A 14,673-nucleotide genomic window follows, 5' to 3' on the forward strand; every position below is an offset into this window, starting at 1 on the left:
CAAAATTTGGTGAGCTGAATATAAGTAACATGGTGAATTCGGTTAGTTCCCAATGGGCCGCAGTAGTAATAAGTGGTCTGTTCAGGATATTAAAATTTTCACGAATGGAATCAAAATTTCTAGGCAAATTCAGTGAGATCCCAATGGGACATGCTTGTATGAGTTTGCTTTTCAATATAGAGCAACATTTTATGGAACGGAATCTAAGTATCATTGTGATTTCAGTAGGTTCCCATTAGGATTCGCATGTAATAAGCTTGTTATTCAAGATAGAGCAACCTTTTAACGAACTGAAACACTGTTTCTTGTGAATTCAGTTAGTTCCCAGTAGCCTGCTCTTGTAATATGTGTACTTTAAGACTTATCAAAATTTGGTGAGCCGAATCTGAGTTACATGGTGAGATCGGTTAGGTCCCAATGGGCCGAAGTAGTTATAAATGACTGTGCGTGAAATAGAAAAATTTTCACGAATGGAATCAAAATTTCTAGGAGATTTCAGTGAGTTCCCAATGGGACATGCTTGTATGAGTTTGCTTTTCAATATAAAGCAACATTTTAAGGAACGGAATCTAAGTATCATGGTGAAATCAGGAGGTTCCCAATAGGATTCGCATGTTAAGCTAGTTATTCAAGAGAGAGGAACGTTTTAACGGACTGAAACACTGTTTCTTTGTGAATGCAATTAGTTTCCAGTAGCCTGCTCTTGTAATATGTGTACTTTTAAAGATTTATCAAAATTTGGTGAGCCGAAAATAAGTAACAAGGTGAATTCGTTTAGTTCCCAATGGGCTGCAGTAGTAATAAGTAGTCTGTTCAGGATATTAAAATTTTCACGAATGGAATCAATATTTCTAGGCAAATTCACTGAGGTCCCAATGGGACATGCTTGTATGAGTTTGCTTTTCAATATCGAGCAACATTTTAGGAACGGAATCTAAGTATCATGGTGAATACTGTAGGTTCCCATAAGATTCACATGTAAGAAGCTTGTTATTCAAGATAGAGCAACGTTTTAACGAACTGAAACACTGTTTCTTTGTGAATTCAGTTAGTTCCCAGTAGCCTGCTCTTCTAATATGTGTACCTTTAAAGATTTATCAAAATTTGGTGAGCCGAATCTGAGTAACATGGTGAGATCGGTTAGGTCCCAACAGGCCACAGTAGTAATAAGTGAACTGTTCGGGATATAGAAAATTTTTCTCGAATGGAATCAAAATTTCTAGGCGAATTCAGTGAGTTCCCAATGGGACATGCTTGTATGAGTTTGCTTTTCAATATCGAGCAACACTTTAAGGAACGGAATCTAAGTATCATGGTGAATTGTGTAGGTTCCCATAAGACTCGCATGCAATAAGCTTGTTATTCAAGATAGAGCAACGTTTGAACGAACTGAAACACTGTTTCTTTGTGAATTCAGTTAGGTCCCAGTAGCCTGCTCTTGTAATATGTGTACTTTTAAAGATTTATCAAAATTTGGTGAGCCGATTCTGAGTAACATGGTGAATTCGTTTAGTTCCCAATGGGCCGCAGTAGTAATAAGTGATCTGTTCAGGATATTAAAATTTTCACGAATGGAATCATAATTTCTAAGAAAATTCAGTGAGTTCCCAATGGGACATGCTTGTATGAGTTTGCTTTTCAATATAGAGCAACATTTTAAGGAACGGAATCTAAATATCATTGTGATTTCAGTAGGTTCCCATTAGGATTCGCATGTAATAAGCTTGTTATTCAAGTAGAGCAACCTTTTAACGAACTGAAACATTGTTTCTTTGTGAATTCAGTTAGTTCCCAGTAGCATGCTCTTGTAATATGTGTACTTTTAAAGATTTATTAAAATTTGGTGAGCCGAATCTGAGTAACATGGTGAGATCGGTTAGGTCCCAATAGGCCACAGTAGTAATAAGTGAACTGTTCGGGATATAGAAAAATTTTCACGAATGGAATCAAAATTTCTAGATTCAGTGAGTTCCCAATGGGACATACTTGTATGAGTTTGCTTTTCAATATAGAGCAACATTTTAAGGAACGGAATCTACGTATCATGGTGAATTCTGTAGGTTCCCATAAGATTCGCATGTAATAAGCTTGTTATTCAAGATAGAGCAACGTTTGAAGGAACTGAAACACTGTTTCTTTGTGAATTCAGTTAGTTCCCAGTAGCCTGCTCTTGTAATATGTGTACTTTTAAAGATTTATCAAAATTTGGTGAGCCGAATTGAGTAACATGGTGAATTCGGTTAGTTCCCAATGGGCCGCAGTAGTAATAAGTGGTCTGTTCCGGATATTAAAATTTTCACGAATGGAATCAAAATTTCTAGGAAAATTCAGTGAGTTCCCAAGGGGACATGCTTGTATGAGTTCGCTTTTCAATATAGAGCAACATTTTAAGGAACGGAATCTAAGTATCATGGTATATTCTGTAGGTTCCCATAAGATTCACATGTAAGAAGCTTGTTATTCAAGTTAGAGGAACGTTTTAACGAACTGAAACACTGTTTCTTTGTGAATTCAGTTAGTTCCCAGCAGCCTGTTCTTGTAATATGTGTACTTTTAAAGATTTATCAAAATTTGGTGAGCCGAATCTGAGTAACATGGTGAGATTGGTTAGGTCCCAATGGGCCTCAGTAGTTATAAGTGGACTGTGCGGGATATAGAAAAATTTTCACGAATGGAATCAAAATTTCTAGGAGATTTCAGTGAGTTCCCAATGGGACATGCTTGTATGAGTTTGCTTTTCAATATAAAGAAACATTTTAAGGAACGGAATCTAAGTGTCATGGTGAAATCAGTAGGTTCCCAATAGGATTCGCATGTTAAGCTTGTTATGCAAGATAGAGGAACGTTTTAACGAACTGAAACACTGTTTTTTGTGAATTCAGTTAGTTCCCAGTAGCCTGCTCTTGTAATATGTATACTTTTAAAGATTTATCAAAATTTGGTGAGCCGAGTATAAGTAACAAGGTGAATTCGGTTAGTTCCCAATGGGCTGCAGTAGTAATAAGTTGTCTGTTCAGGATATTAAAATTTTCTCGAATGGAATCAAAATTTCTAGGCAAATTCACTGAGTTCCCAATGGGACATGCTTGTATAAGTTTGCTTTACAATATAGAGCAACTTTTTAAGGAACGGAATCTAAGTATCATTGTGATTTCAGTAGGTTCCCATTAGGATTCGCATGTAATAAGCTTGTTATTCATGATAGAGCAACCTTTTAACGAACTGAAACACTGTTTCTTTGTGAATTCAGTTCGTTCCCAGTAGCCTGCTCTTGTAATATGTGTACTTTTAAAGATTTATCAAAATTTGGTGAGCCGAATCTGAGTAACATGGTGAGATCGGTTAGGTCCCAATAGGCCACAGTAGTAATAAGTGAACTGTTCGGGATATAGAAAAATTTTCACGAATGGAATCAAAATTTCTAGGCGAATTCAGTGAGTTCCCAATGGGACATGCTTGTATAAGTTTGCTTTTCAATATCGAGCAACATTTTAAGGAACGGAATCTAAGTATCATGGTGAATTCTGTAGGTTCCCATAAGATTCGCATGTAATAAGCTTCATATTCAAGATAGAGCAACGTTTGAACGAACTGAATCACTGTTTCTTTGTGAATTCAGTTAGTTCCCAGTAGCCTGCTCTTGTAATATGTGTACTTTTAAAGATTTATCAAAATTAGGTGAGCTGAATATAAGTAACATGTTGAATTCGGTAGGTTCCCAATGGGCTGCAGTAGTAATAAGTGGTCTGTTCAGGATATTAAAATTTTCTCGAATGGAATCAAAATTTCTAGGCAAATTCACTGAGTTCCCAGTGGGACATGCTTGTATGAGTTCGCTTTTCAATATAGAGCAACATTTTAAGGAACGGAATCTAAGTATCATTGTGATTTCAGTAGGTTCCCATTAGGATTCGCATGTAATAAGCTTGTTATTCAAGATAGAGCAACCTTTTAACAAACTGAAACACTGTTTCTTTGTGAATTCAGTTAGTTCCCATTAGCCTGCTCTTGTAAAGTGTGTACTTTTAAAGATTTTTAAAAATTTGGTGAGCCGAATCTGAGTAACATGGTGAGATCGGTTAGGTCCCAATAGGCCAGAGTAGTAATAAGTGAACTGTACAGGATGTAGAAAAATTTTCACGAATGGAATCAAAATTTCTAGGCGAATTCAGTGAGTTCCCAATGCGACATGCTTGTATGAGGTTGCTTTTCAATATCGAGCAACATTTTAAGGGACGGAATCTAAGTATCATGGTGAATTCTGTAGGTTCACATAAGATTCGCATGTAGTAAGCTTGTTATTCAAAATAGAGCAACGTTTGAACGAACTGAAACACTGTTTCTTTGTGAATTCAGTTAATTCCCAGTAGCCTGCTCTTCTAATATGTGTACTTTGAAAGATTTATCAAAATTTGGTGAACCGAATATAAGTAACATGGTGAATTCGTTTAGTTCCCAATGGGCCGCAGTAGTAAGAAGTGGTCTGTTCAGGATATTAATATTTTCACGAATGGAATCAAAATTCCTAGGCAAATTCACTGAGTTCCCAATAGGACATGCTTGTATGAGTTTGCTTTTCAATATAGAGCAACATTTTAAGGAACGGAATCTAAGTATCATTGTGATTTCAGTAGGTTCCCATTAGGATTCGCATGTAATAAGCTTGTTATTCAAGTAGAGCAACCTTTTAACGAACTGAAACATTGTTTCTTTGTGAATTCAGTTAGTTCCCAGTAGCCTGCTCTTGTAATATGTGTACTTTTAAAGATTTATTAAAATTTGGTGAGCCGAATCTGAGTAACATGGTGAGATCGGTTAGGTCCCAATAGGCCACAGTAGTAATAAGTGAACTGTTCGGGATATAGAAAAATTTTCACGAATGGAATCAAAATTTCTAGATTCAGTGAGTTCCCAATGGGACATACTTGTATGAGTTTGCTTTTCAATATCGAGCAACATTTTAAGGAATGGAATCTAAGTATCATGGTGAATTCTGTAGGTTCCCATAAGTTTCGCATGTAATAAGCTTGATATTCAAGATAGAGCAACGTTTGAACGAACTGAAACACTGTTTCTTTGTGAATTCTGTTAGTTCCCAGTAGCCTGTTCTTGTAATATGTGTACTTTTAAAGATTTATCAAAATTAGGTGAGCCGAATCTGAGTAACATGGTGAATTCGTTTAGTTAACAATGGGCCGCAGTAGTTATAAGTGGACTGTGCGGGATATTGAAAAATTTTCACCAATGGAATAAAATTTCTACGAGATTTCAGTGAGTTCCCAATGGGACATGCTTGTATGAGTTTGCTTTTCAATACAAAGCAACATTTTAAGAAACGGAATCTAAGTATCATGGTGAAATCAGTAGGTTCCCAAGAGGATTCGCATGTTAAGCTTGTTATTCATGATAGAGGAACGTTTTAACGAACTGAAACACTGTTTCTTTGGGAATTCAGTTAGTTCCCAGTAGCTTGCTCTTGTAATATGTGTACTTTTAAAGATTTATCAAAATTAGGTGAGCTGAATATAAGTAAAAAGTTGAATTCTATTAGTTCCCAATGGGCTGCAGTAGTAATAAGTTGTCTGTTCAGGATATTAAAATTTTCACGAATGGAATCAAAATTTCTAGGCAAATTCACTGAGTTCCCAGTGGGACATGCTTGTATGAGTTCGCTTTTCAATATAGAGCAACATTTTAAGGAACGGAATCTAAGTATCATTGTGATTTCAGTAGGTTCCCATTAGGATTCGCATGTAATAAGCTTGTTATTCAAGATAGAGCAACCTTTTAACGAACTGAAACACTGTTTTTTTGTGAATTCAGTTAGTTCCCATTAGCCTGCTCTTGTAAAGTGTGTACTTTTAAAGATTTATCAAAATTTGGTGAGCCGAATCTGAGTAACATGGTGAGATCGGTTAGGTCCCAATAGGCCACAGTAGTAATAAGTGAACTGTTTGAGATATAGAAAAATTTTCACGAATGGAATCAAAATTTCTAGGCGAATTCAGTGAGTTCCCAATGGGACATTCTTGTATGAGTTTGCTTTTCAATATCGAGCAACATTTTAAGGAATGGAATCTAAGTATCTTGGTGAATTCTGTAGGTTCCCAATAGGATTCGCATGTAATAAGCTTGTTATTCAAGATAGAGCAACGTTTGAACGAACTGAAACACTGTTTCTTTGTGAATTCAGTTAGTTCTCAGTAGCCTGCTCTTCTAATATGTGTACTTTGAAAGATTTATCAAAATTTGTTGAGCCGAATATAAGTAACATGGTGAATTCGGTTAGTTCCCAACGGGCCGCAGTAGTAATAAGTGGTCTGTTCAGGATATTAAAATTTTGAGGAATGGAATCAAAATTTCTAGGCAAATTCACTGATTTCCCAATGGGACATGCTTGTGTGAGTTTGCTTTTCAATATAGAGGAACATTTTAAGGAACGGAATCTATGTATCATTGTGATTTCAATAGGTTCCCATTAGGATTCGCATGTAATAAGCTTGTTATTCATGATAGAGCAACCTTTTAACGAACTGAAACACTGTTTCTTTGTGAATTCAGTTCGTTCCCAGTAGCCTGCTCTTGTAATATGTGTACTTTTAAAGATTTATCAAAATTTGGTGAGCCGAATCTGAGTAACATGGTGAGATCGGTTAGGTCCCAATAGGCCACAGTAGTAATAAGTGAACTGTTCGGGATATAGAAAAATTTTCACGAATGGAATCAAAATTTCTAGGCGAATTCAGTGAGTTCCCAATGGGACATGCTTGTATAAGTTTGCTTTTCAATATCGAGCAACATTTTAAGGAACGGAATCTAAGTATCATGGTGAATTCTGTAGGTTCCCATAAGATTCGCATGTAATAAGCTTCATATTCAAGATAGAGCAACGTTTGAACGAACTGAATCACTGTTTCTTTGTGAATTCAGTTAGTTCCCAGTAGCCTGCTCTTGTAATATGTGTACTTTTAAAGATTTATCAAAATTAGGTGAGCTGAATATAAGTAACATGTTGAATTCGGTAGGTTCCCAATGGGCTGCAGTAGTAATAAGTGGTCTGTTCAGGATATTAAAATTTTCTCGAATGGAATCAAAATTTCTAGGCAAATTCACTGAGTTCCCAGTGGGACATGCTTGTATGAGTTCGCTTTTCAATATAGAGCAACATTTTAAGGAACGGAATCTAAGTATCATTGTGATTTCAGTAGGTTCCCATTAGGATTCGCATGTAATAAGCTTGTTATTCAAGATAGAGCAACCTTTTAACAAACTGAAACACTGTTTCTTTGTGAATTCAGTTAGTTCCCATTAGCCTGCTCTTGTAAAGTGTGTACTTTTAAAGATTTTTAAAAATTTGGTGAGCCGAATCTGAGTAACATGGTGAGATCGGTTAGGTCCCAATAGGCCAGAGTAGTAATAAGTGAACTGTACAGGATGTAGAAAAATTTTCACGAATGGAATCAAAATTTCTAGGCGAATTCAGTGAGTTCCCAATGCGACATGCTTGTATGAGGTTGCTTTTCAATATCGAGCAACATTTTAAGGGACGGAATCTAAGTATCATGGTGAATTCTGTAGGTTCACATAAGATTCGCATGTAGTAAGCTTGTTATTCAAAATAGAGCAACGTTTGAACGAACTGAAACACTGTTTCTTTGTGAATTCAGTTAATTCCCAGTAGCCTGCTCTTCTAATATGTGTACTTTGAAAGATTTATCAAAATTTGGTGAACCGAATATAAGTAACATGGTGAATTCGTTTAGTTCCCAATGGGCCGCAGTAGTAAGAAGTGGTCTGTTCAGGATATTAATATTTTCACGAATGGAATCAAAATTCCTAGGCAAATTCACTGAGTTCCCAATAGGACATGCTTGTATGAGTTTGCTTTTCAATATAGAGCAACATTTTAAGGAACGGAATCTAAGTATCATTGTGATTTCAGTAGGTTCCCATTAGGATTCGCATGTAATAAGCTTGTTATTCAAGTAGAGCAACCTTTTAACGAACTGAAACATTGTTTCTTTGTGAATTCAGTTAGTTCCCAGTAGCCTGCTCTTGTAAGATGTGTACTTTTAAAGATTTATTAAAATTTGGTGAGCCGAATCTGAGTAACATGGTGAGATCGGTTAGGTCCCAATAGGCCACAGTAGTAATAAGTGAACTGTTCGGGATATAGAAAAATTTTCACGAATGGAATCAAAATTTCTAGATTCAGTGAGTTCCCAATGGGACATACTTGTATGAGTTTGCTTTTCAATATCGAGCAACATTTTAAGGAATGGAATCTAAGTATCATGGTGAATTCTGTAGGTTCCCATAAGTTTCGCATGTAATAAGCTTGATATTCAAGATAGAGCAACGTTTGAACGAACTGAAACACTGTTTCTTTGTGAATTCTGTTAGTTCCCAGTAGCCTGTTCTTGTAATATGTGTACTTTTAAAGATTTATCAAAATTAGGTGAGCCGAATCTGAGTAACATGGTGAATTCGTTTAGTTAACAATGGGCCGCAGTAGTTATAAGTGGACTGTGCGGGATATTGAAAAATTTTCACCAATGGAATAAAATTTCTACGAGATTTCAGTGAGTTCCCAATGGGACATGCTTGTATGAGTTTGCTTTTCAATACAAAGCAACATTTTAAGAAACGGAATCTAAGTATCATGGTGAAATCAGTAGGTTCCCAAGAGGATTCGCATGTTAAGCTTGTTATTCATGATAGAGGAACGTTTTAACGAACTGAAACACTGTTTCTTTGGGAATTCAGTTAGTTCCCAGTAGCTTGCTCTTGTAATATGTGTACTTTTAAAGATTTATCAAAATTAGGTGAGCTGAATATAAGTAAAAAGTTGAATTCTATTAGTTCCCAATGGGCTGCAGTAGTAATAAGTGGTCTGTTCAGGATATTAAAATTTTCACGAATGGAATCAAAATTTCTAGGCAAATTCACTGAGTTCCCAGTGGGACATGCTTGTATGAGTTCGCTTTTCAATATAGAGCAACATTTTAAGGAACGGAATCTAAGTATCATTGTGATTTCAGTAGGTTCCCATTAGGATTCGCATGTAATAAGCTTGTTATTCAAGATAGAGCAACCTTTTAACGAACTGAAACACTGTTTCTTTGTGAATTCAGTTAGTTCCCATTAGCCTGCTCTTGTAAAGTGTGTACTTTTAAAGATTTATCAAAATTTGGTGAGCCGAATCTGAGTAACATGGTGAGATCGGTTAGGTCCCAATAGGCCACAGTAGTAATAAGTGAACTGTTTGAGATATAGAAAAATTTTCACGAATGGAATCATAATTTCTAGGCGAATTCAGTGAGTTCCCAATGGGACATTCTTGTATGAGTTTGCTTTTCAATATCGAGCAACATTTTAAGGAATGGAATCTAAGTATTATGGTGAATTCTGTAGGTTCCCAATAGGATTCGCATGTAATAAGCTTGTTATTCAAGATAGAGCAACGTTTGAACGAACTGAAACACTGTTTCTTTGTGAATTCAGTTAGTTCCCAGTAGCCTGCTCTTCTAATATGTGTACTTTGAAAGATTTATCAAAATTTGTTGAGCCGAATATAAGTAACATGGTGAATTCGGTTAGTTCCCAACGGGCCGCAGTAGTAATAAGTGGTCTGTTCAGGATATTAAAATTTTGAGGAATGGAATCAAAATTTCTAGGCAAATTCACTGATTTCCCAATGGGACATGCTTGTGTGAGTTTGCTTTTCAATATAGAGGAACATTTTAAGGAACGGAATCTATGTATCATTGTGATTTCAATAGGTTCCCATTAGGATTCGCATGTAATAAGCTTGTTATTCATGATAGAGCAACCTTTTAACGAACTGAAACACTGTTTCTTTGTGAATTCAGTTCGTTCCCAGTAGCCTGCTCTTGAAATATGTGTACTTTTAAAGATTTATCAAAATTTGGTGAGCCGAATCTGAGTAACATGGTGAGATCGGTTAGGTCCCAATAGGCCACAGTAGTAATAAGTGGATTGTTCGGGATATAGAAAATTTTTGACGAATGGAATCAAAATTTCTAGGCAAATTCACTCAGTTCCCAATTGGACATGCTTGTATGAGTTTGCTTTTCAATATCGAGCAACATTTTAAGGAACGGAATCTAAGTATCATGGTGAATTCTGTATGTTCCCATAAGATTCGCGTGTAATAAGCTTGATATTCAAGATAGAGCAACGTTTGAATGAACTGGAACACTGTTTCTTTGTGAATTCAGTTAGTTCCCAGTAGCCTGCTCTTGTAATATGTGTACTTATAGAGATTTATCAAAATTTGGTGAGCCGTATCTGAGTAACATGGTGAATTCGGTTAGTTACAAATGGGCCGCAGTAGTTATAAGTGGACTGTGCGGGATATAGAAAAATTTTCACGAATGGAATCAAAATTTCTAGGAGATTTCAGTGAGTTCCCAATTGGACATGCTTGTATGAGTTTGCTTTTCAATATAAAGCAACATTTTAAGGAACGGAATCTAAGTATCATGGTGAATTCAGTAGGTTCCCAATAGGATTCGCATGTAATAAACTTGTTATTCAGATAGAGCAACGTTTTAACGAACTGAAACACTGTTTCTTTGTGAATTCAGTTAGTTCCCAGTAGCCTGCTCTTGTAATATGTGTACTTTTAAAGATTTATCAAAATTTGGTGAGCCGAATCTGAGTAACATGGTGAATTCGGTTAGTACCCAATCTGCCGCAGTTGTTATAAGTGGACAGTTCAGGATATAGAAATATTTTGACGAATGGAATCAAAATTTCTAGGAGATTTCAGTGAGTTCCCAATGGGACATGCTTGTATGAGTTTGCTTTCCAATACAGAGCAACATTTTAAGGAACGGAATCTAAGTATCATTATTATTTCAGTAGTTCCCTTTAGGATTCGCATGTAATAAGCTTGTTATTCAAGATAGAGCAACCTTTTAACGAACTGAAACACTGGTTCTTTGTGAATTCAGTTAGTTCCCAGTAGCCTGCTCTTGTAAAGTGTGTACTTTTAAAGATTTATCAAAATTTGGTGAGCCGAATCTGGGTAACATGGTGAGATCGGTTAGGTCCCAATAGGCCACAGTAGTAATAAGTGAACTGTTCAGGATATGGATAAATTTTCACGAATGGAATCAAAATTTCTATGCGAATTCAGTGAGTTCCCAATGGGACATGCTTGTATGAGTTGGTTTTTCAATATAGAGCAACATTTTAAGGAACGGAATCTAAGTATCATGGTGAATTCTGTAGGTTCCCATAAGATTCGCATGTAATAAGCTTGTTATTCAAGATAGAGCAACGTTTGAACGAACTGAAACACTGTTTCTTTGTGAATTCAGTTAGTTCCCATTAGCCTGCTCTTGTAAAGTGTGTACTTTTAAAGATTTATCAAAATTTGGTGAGCCGAATCTGAGTAACATGGTGAGATCGGTTAGGTCCCAATAGGCCAGTGTAGTAATAAGTGAACTGTACGGGATATAGAAAAATTTTCACGAATGAAATCAAAATTTCTAGATTCAGTGAGTTCCCAATGGGACATGCTTGTATGAGTTTGCTTTTCAATATCGAGCAACATTTTAAGGAATGGAATCTAAGTATCATGGTGAATTCTGTAGGTTCCCATAAGTTTCGCATGTAATAAGCTTGATATTCAAGATAGAGCAACGTTTGAACGAACTGAAACACTGTTTCTTTGTGAATTCAGTTAGTTCCCAGTAGCCTGCTCTTGTAATATGTGTACTTTTAAAGATTTATCAAAATTTGGTGAGCCGAATCTGAGTAACATGGTGAATTTGTTTAGTTAACAATGGGCCGCAGTAGTTATAAGTGGACTGTGCGGGATATAGAAAAATTTTCACCAATGGAATAAAATTTCTACCAGATTTCAGTGAGTTCCCAATGGGACATGCTTGTATGAGTTTGCTTTTCAATATAAAGCAACATTTTAAGAAACGGAATCTAAGTATCATGGTGAAATCAGTAGGTTCCCAATAGGATTCGCATGTTAAGCTTGTTATTCAAGATAGAGGAACGTTTTAACGAACTGAAACACTGTTTCTTTGGGAATTCAGTTAGTTCCCAGAAGCTTTCTCTTGTAATATGTGTACTTTTAAAGATTTATCAAAATTAGGTGAGCTGAATATAAGTAACAAGTTGTATTCGGTTAGTTCCCAATGGGCTGCAGTAGTAATAAGTGGTCTGTTCAGGATATTAAAATTTTCACGAATGGAATCAAAATTTCTAGGCAAATTCACTGAGTTCCCAGTGGGACATGCTTGTATGAGTTCGCTTTTCAATATAGAGCAACATTTTAAGGAACGGAATCTAAGTATCATTGTGATTTCAGTAGGTTCCCATTAGCATTCGCATGTAATAAGCTTGTTATTCAAGATAGAGCAACCTTTTAACGAACTGAAACACTGTTTCTTTGTGAATTAAGTTAGTTCCCATTAGCCTGCTCTTGTAAAGTGTGTACTTTTAAAGATTTATCAAAATTTGGTGAGCCGAATCTGAGTAACATGGTGAGATCGGTTAGGTCCCAATAGGCCACAGTAGTAATAAGTGAACTGTTCAGGATATGGATAAATTTTCACGAATGGAATCAAAATTTCTATGCGAATTCAGTGAGTTCCCAATAGGACATGCTTGTATGAGTTTGCTTTTCAATATCGAGCAACATTTTAAGGAAAGGAATCTAAGTATCATGGTGAATTCTGTAGGTTCCCATAAGATTCGCATGTAATAAGCTTGTTATTCAAGATAGAGCAACGTTTGAACGAACTGAAACACTGTTTCTTTGTGAATTCAGTTAGTTCCCATTAGCCTACTCTTGTAAAGTGTGTACTTTTAAAGATTTATCAAAATTTGGTGAGCCGAATCTGAGTAACATGGTGAGATCGGTTAGGTCCCAATAGGCCACAGTAGTAATAAGTGAACTGTACGGGATATAGAAAAATTTTCACGAATGGAATCAAAATTTCTAGATTCAGTGAGTTCCCAATGGGACATGCTTGTATGAGTTTGCTTTTCAATATCGAGCAACATTAAGGAATGGAATCTAAGTATCATGGTGAATTCTGTAGGTTCCCATAAGTTTCGCATGTAATAAGCTTGATATTTAAGATAGAGCAACGTTTGAACGAACTGATACACTGTTTCTTTGTGAATTCAGTTAGTTCCCAGTAGCCTGCTCTTGTAATATGTGTACTTTTAAAGATTTATCAAAATTTGGTGAGCCGAATATGAGTAACATGGTGAATTCGTTTAGTTAACAATGGGCCGCAGTAGTAATAAGTGGACTGTGCGGGATGTAGAAAAATTTTCACCAATGGAACAAAATTTCTACGAGATATCAGTGAGTTCCCAATGGGACATGCTTGTATGAGTTTGCTTTTCAATATAAAGCAACATTTTAAGAAACGGAATCTAAGTATCATGGTGAAATCTGTAGGTTCCCAATAGGATTCGCATGTTAAGCTTGTTATTCAAGATAGAGGAACGTTTTAACGAACTGAAACACTGTTTCTTTGGGAATTCAGTTAGTTCCCAGTAGCTTTCTCTTGTAATATGTGTACTTTTAAAGATTTATCAAAATTAGGTGAGCTGAATATAAGTAACAAGTTGAATTCGTTAGTTCCCAATGGGCTGCAGTAGTAATAAGTGGTCTGTTCAGGATATTAAAATTTTCAAGAATGGAATCAAAATTTCTAGGCAAATTCACTGAGTTCCCAGTGGGACATGCTTGTATGAGTTCGCTTTTCAATATAGAGCAACATTTTAAGGAACGGAATCTAAGTATCATTGTGATTTCAGTAGGTTCCCATTAGGATTCGCATGTAATAAGCTTGTTATTCAAGGTAGAGCAACCTTTTAACGAACTGAAACACTGTTTCTTTGTGAATTCAGTTAGTTCCCATTAGCCTGCTCTTGTAAAGTGTGTACTTTTAAAGATTTATCAAAATTTGGTGAGCCGAATCTGAGTAACATGGTGAGATCGGTTAGGTCCCAATAGGCCACAGTAGTAATAAGTGAACTGTTTGAGATATAGAAAAATTTTCACGAATGGAATCATAATTTCTAGGCGAATTCAGTGAGTTCCCAATGGGACATTCTTGTATGAGTTTGCTTTTCAATATCGAGCAACATTTTAAGGAATGGAATCTAAGTATTATGGTGAATTCTGTAGGTTCCCATAAGATTCGCATGTAATAAGATTGTTATTCAAGATAGAGCAACGTTTGAACGAACTGAAACACTGTTTCTTTGTGAATTCAGTTAGATCCCAGTAGCCTATATTGTAATATGTGTACTTTTAAGGATTTATGAAAATTTGGTGAGCCGAATCTGAGTAACATGGTGAGATCTGTTAGTTCCCAATACGCCACCATAGTATCAAGTAGACTGTTCGGTATAATGAAAAATTTTCACGAATGGAATTAAAATTTCTAGTCGAATTCAGTGAGTTCCCAAAGGGACATGCTTGTATGAGTTTGCTTTTCAATATAGAGCAACATTTTAAGGAACGGAATCTAAGTATAATGGTGAATTCAGTAGGTTCCCAATAGGATTCGCATGTAATAAGCTTGTTATTCAAGATAGAGCAACATTAGAACGAACTGAAACACTGTTTCATTGTGAATTCAGTTAGTTCCCAGTAGCCTGCTC

Source organism: Rattus norvegicus, chromosome 11 (assembly GCF_021556685.1).
Source record: "Rattus norvegicus strain SHRSP/BbbUtx chromosome 11, alternate assembly SHRSP_T2T, whole genome shotgun sequence".
Taxonomy (NCBI): Eukaryota; Metazoa; Chordata; class Mammalia; order Rodentia; family Muridae; genus Rattus; species Rattus norvegicus.